This window comes from Enhydra lutris, unplaced genomic scaffold (assembly GCF_002288905.1).
Source record: "Enhydra lutris kenyoni isolate GAN:26980312 unplaced genomic scaffold, ASM228890v2 scaffoldscaffold4, whole genome shotgun sequence".
NCBI classification, from domain to species: Eukaryota; Metazoa; Chordata; class Mammalia; order Carnivora; family Mustelidae; genus Enhydra; species Enhydra lutris.
The window spans coordinates 39509853-39516037 of record NW_019154088.1 but is presented as its reverse complement, the minus strand read 5'-3'; positions in this window follow the sequence as shown (position 1 = coordinate 39516037).

Below are 6185 nucleotides of genomic sequence, written 5' to 3'. Positions count from 1 at the left end.
AGAGACATGGACACTTTAAAATGCTAATCTATAAGCTCATGAAATACTATCACAGAAATGTGCAAAATGATCACTGATAGGAGACTGCATGTGTGTGTGCGTGTGTTTCCAAAGCAGTAAGTAAAAACAAAGATGCTATGATTCAGGAAATAAATTGGTTTAACAAAAACCAAAGGTTGAAAAAATGAGGGAGAAACTAGAACTCAGAAAAACAATTTCATTAGAACGAAGATTCCAGGGCACCTGGGTGGCTCAGCAGGTTAAGCCTCTGCCTTTGGCTCAGGTCATGATCTCAGGGTACTGGGATTGAGGTCCGCATCAGGCATCGGACTCTCTGCTTGGCAGGGAGCCTGCTTCCCCCATCTCTGCCTGCGTCTCTGCCTATTTGTGATCTCTCTCTCTCTCTAATAAATATTAAAAAACAAACAAAGATTCCATTGAGAACTAGGATTTGAAGAAGGAAGTCAGGAAGAAAGCCAAATAGTAACCAGGAAGAATTATAAACTCATTTGTTTCTGAAAGAATAGTCTCTACTTGCAGATTAAGACCAGATGTAATATATGATTTGAGGTCCTTCTGTTAAAGGAGGAGGTTAATAAAAACTAAGGACATGGAGTGCCTGGGTGGCTCAGTGGTTAAGCCTCTGCCTTTGGTTCAGGTCATGATCTCGGGGTTCTGGGATCGAGCCCCACATCAGGCTCTCTGCATAGGAGGGAGCGTGCTTCCCCCGTTCCCCCTGTCTGCCTATCTGCCTACTTGTGATCTCTTTCTCTCTGTTAAACAAATAAATAAAATCTTAAAAAAAAAAAAAAAAGTCCAAGAGTTGGAATTCAAACCTGTGATATGGAGCCATAGAAAGCCATTCTGATTCCTACATTATAAAGCTATTTTAAAACCCAAGATAAAGTCAATTAAACATTCCATATGACTGGATCAGAGGATAGAATGTTCTGATGACTCAATACAGAGGAAGAAGACAAGAAGAAAAAATTTTTTAAATGTCAAAGATCTGGTCCTATGAGAATTCCTCTTTGATTTTTAAGCAAACCATTTCAGAATAGTAATGAGGAGCAATTTATTTGAGGAAGCAGTATATGTGGGGGATGTTTTCATTCTCATTTATTTTTCATTCTTTCCATTTCATTATATTATTTTCTTTAAAATATATAATTTCCTTCTATTCATGAGTATGAGGATCCTGGACATCTGTCTGCCTCTATATATCTTTCCCCACTAATATTTCATATAACCCCATTAATAGTCCTTATTCTGGGAAGTTTGAAGAATATATGAGAACAGCACGTTGGGATGAGAAGTTCTGGAAAATCATGATGATTTAATATATTTGACCCAAAAATCTATAATACCACTGTCCTCTGCATCTTAAAAAATAAGAAACATCTGTCTTTAAATTCCTATTAGGGTAGGAAAGTTCACCAATGGTTCACTATAGAAGGGGAGAAATTTAATTGGAAACTGTTAAACAAAAATAGTTTCTAAATAATGAAGACTATTCAGCAACCATTTTTGTATGGTAATTATGTGTCAAGTATTATATACTTGGCTTTGTAGGTAAACCAACACATTAATGTTGTCCTGGTAAACCTCATGATTTAATGCAAACCTTTAAGGAGATGCATGACCAAATATGCATGGGTCGTCAAAAAGAAAAAGAAGCAAGTACATGTACATGTTCATACTATCTCAAGAAAACAATAATAATGACTCTCAAACCCATGTTCCTCCCCATTTCATATCTCATCCATATGCAGTAACCACATTCCTGAGTCTCATATTTTACATTTCTATTATATCATTAATTTTGCCTCTTGATGCTGTAAAATGTTCCCGTGTATGAATATACGACAATTTACATATTCACTGCTCTGTCAGTGGACATTTGGATTATTTCTGACTTTTTGCTGTTATAAGAAATGTAGCCACATTAAGAACTTCTCTGGAATGATATTCCTGTAGTGAAATTATCAGGTTATAAGGTATGCACATATTCAAACTTACAATTGGAATGACAAATCGTTTCACAAAGACAGTGTACCAACTTATCTCTTACTAGCAGACAAAACTACAAATGCTGGCCTAAATACTCTAATAACTTGATTTATGAATATTTTAGGGTTTGTCAATATGGTCAACTTGAAATGGTATTTTAAGTTTCTATTTCTTTCACTACCAGCAATAGTAGATGCATTTTTATTGGTTTATTAACTATTCTTATTTCCTCTTCTGGAAAATATTTATGCCTTTTGCTCATTTTCAGGTGATCACAGAGATTTTAGTTTGTGAATAGATTTTTCACATATCCTGATACGAATTTTTTGTCACCTATGTATGTGTTACATAGCTCTTCAACTGTATATTAATGAAGAGAAGTTTATGACTTATGTGTGTTTTATGGACTATTTAGATATAAAAAATCTAATTTAATGGGAGTCACATTTCTCAGTATTATCCTGTATGGTTTGCACACATTTTTCTACTGTTTATTGTTGATGCATTGCTTAGATATTTTTCCTTATATCATATTCTCCCATTATTTACTTTTTAAAGATTCATTTTGCACACTTAAATTTTTACTATAAATACAATTGATCTGAGAGTACCATAGCCACAAATTTCAAGTATTTTCACATGTATAATCATTTGTTCCCAAAGCATGATTAATAATCAATTCTTCCCCCTCAACGAGCTGCAAAGCCCCTTCTATTTTATAGTTGTCATATTTGTTTGGATTTGTTTGTAGATTCTTTTTCATTTGACTCTTTCTTGAATATCTCTGTGTTAATCCCACATTGTCTTAACTATTCAAGTTAGATGAACTCTGTTGCTATTTGGTTTGGCCAAAAAAAAAAAACCCTAAGCATATTTATTTTTTTAAATGTGTCTTGGTTCTTCTTGGTAATTTGTGTTCTTCATTAATTTTACTAATTGTCAAGTTTCATAATGAAACCTATTATAATTTTCTTCGGAATGACATTTAATCTATGGGTCAGCTTTAGAAGAAGGTATCAATAAGTAACAGTAACTCAAAATTCAAAATATTTTTCTAGAGAAAATTATAATCTTTGAAGAATTTTTAATCCTTTCTTGAAACACATTAAATGATACACACACAAAAAAATAGTAAGATAAACCCAGTTTATAGATAAGAAAGCTGTCTTGATATATATTAGATTCTCCAAACTATCTTTCATGTCTATTAATATCTCTTGCATATCCCACATTTTTACTTCCACTGTTTTTTTTGTGTGTGTGTGTAATTTCTTCACTTCTCCCTTCAGTTCATGAATTCCTCCTTTTATCATGTCCAATCTGCTATTCACTAGATTACTAATTTTAACATTATTTTTTCATTTGGCTCTTTTTATAGTCTCCTATTCCTTTCTATGTATCTATTACACACACACACACACACACACACACACACACACACACACACACAGGTTTTATAATTTGACATCCTTCTAAAATCTGAAAACACTGAGTCTGATTTCTGATTTTGTTTTCTATTACTTCTGCTTGGTCATATTTTCTCATTCATAATGCCCCCCCATGTATTTTCTGATGTGTTGTTGTGGATTTATGTTAATAAAATCTTATCTATGAAATTATTTGGATCCCATATTTAAGGAGGGTTTCTTTTAGGGAGAAACTTATTGCATCTGCCAGTTGTGTGGAACCACTATCAACCAGGAACTAATCTGAAAACAATTTTCATCTTAAGAATGCCTGGAACCAGAAATATAACAAATTGACACCACAAATCTATTCCATATATAATAGTCAGTTTGAGGCTTTGAGTTCTCAAGGGACAATTTACACACCTCCCGTAGCTGCAGTGCTAAATTCAAGGCAGTAAAGTTTGTTTTTCTTCCCCCTCTATGTAAAGCGTCTTTTCTTACTTCTCATTCACTAAGCATGTCACTCCCCAGGACTTAGGCTTTAGAGAGGCTTCTCTTGTGTGTTATCTCAACTGATACATGTCCTGGCTTTTGTCTCTTATCCCCAGTATCATATGTACCGATCCAAAAATGTGGAAGTCCAAAACCTTCCTGAGAGCAACTAACAAATTTGTAAGTTGCTTACCTCTCTAGGTTTCTATTTTCTACTTCATTTGTGTGCTTCAGTCAGTATCCACGTATTTCTTACAAGGGGTGTGTGTGTGTGTGTGTGTGTGTGTGAGAGAGAGAGAGAGAGACAGAGACAGAGAGATTTAACCAACATTTTTTTCTTATTGACACTAAGATATTTGTTCAGAATGTCTGGTCCTGCCTTCTGACAAAGAAACTCAAAACAAAATTTTAAATATTTATTTCCAAATGTTATTTTTTGACTAATTTTTAGAATTAAGTCATTAAATTATAGATTAAATATGATAAATTTAAAAATGCATCCTATGTTATACTATTTTCTTGATAGTTAAATCAAAATGATTACTATTACCTTCATTTTAAAACAGCTTGATATTGTTAGTGTAAACACATTTGCACTAATAGGAAACCCTCTATTGAGTACATATTTTGGCAGAATATAATCACATTAGCTATTTCAAAAAAGACTAAGAAAATTTATGCTAATGCTTTCTAAAGTTTTGCGCTGAGGAATTTTCATAACCCATGATACAGGAATACACCATAATGAAATTTGATTAATCTTAGAATCTTAGGTTTTTTTCAAAATGACTGTGAACTAAGTAAGGCCCTGGTCAGGGTCTAGAATTACTTCATACCAATGTCAATACTAATATATTGATATTTCCATCTCCTTTCAAATTGGGGTGCAGAAATAACTGATCTACTGAGTTTATATCATTACTTTAAAAATGTTTTGCCCCCAAGCAATCGTAATCTATATTCTTTAAAAGCTGTAAATTATGCAATGTATTTTTAATAACTATGTATTCTCTCATTATATTTGAGTTTAGAATAGACAATAATTTATACATAACACTTCAGTTAATCTGTCCCTAGAGAGAGAAATCTGACCTCAGAACCTGGATTTCAGTATTATACTTTGTTTCATCTTGCTTTTTGTTTCTTAGGTTGTTTTGTGTTTCTTTAGGCATCCTTACATCCAATGATGAGGTCACTTGGGCCAGAATATGCCATATTTTTTTCCACATCTTTATATTAGATCTATCTTAACATTTTTACATTTAAGTAAAATTGAGATGAATCTACTTAATATTTCTAAAATAAGCATATATTTTCCTTTAATTTACACACTCTATTATTTGAATTTTATGGATAAATATTCCTAAAATAATTAAACAAGTAGAGACTAAATAAAGAGGGATGGTATACAGTGACGTTTCCACATACAAAAGTAAATCCCAACACCACAGTAATGCTATCTGAAGACTGGAAGGCAAGATTTTTAATAGGCATAAAGCATTTCTTTCACCTATTTTGGGAACTATTCAAAGCAAAACATGGTAAATGGAATCCATAAATGGGAAAATGAATATATGAGTGTCACCCTATCAATATGTTTATGAAACAGTGTAAAAAATGAAAAATGACTTCAAGTTCTAGTCCTCAGAAACCCAATAGGATTCCAGATCTGGGTTCAAAAACATACAAGAAGAGTCTGTTGTCATCTAACAGATAAGTAAGGAAGATTACTGAGGTCTACTAATGATGTACTGTATGGTGACTAATATAACGTACTTTAAAAAAAAAAGTACTTAGGAAGTGACGAAAGGGGTTTTACTAGCCAAATTTGGGGTAATTTAAACACAGTGCTACTGAACATGCATTCCATCCAACCAATTTAAAAACATACAGATTATGTTTATTTATTTTTTTTAAAGATTTTATTTATTTATTTGACAGACAGAGATCACAAGTAGGCAGAGAGGCAGGCAGAGAGAGAGAGGAGGAAACAGGCTCCCTGCTGAGCAGAGAGCCCGATGCGGGGGTCGATCCCAGGACCCTGAGATCATGACCTGAGCCAAAGGCAGAGGCTTAACCACCGAGCCACCCAGGCACCCATACAGATTATGTTTAGAGGACGTCAGGAAACCAAAAATTTGAAACCATGTAAATAACATAAAAGAATCAAGCATCTATTCTGCTCTTCCTCTACGTGAACTGTATATACCTAAGTGTAACCATTGATGAGAGTTAAGTTTTACTTCTTAGATTGTTAGCTAATGGATGAAGAAA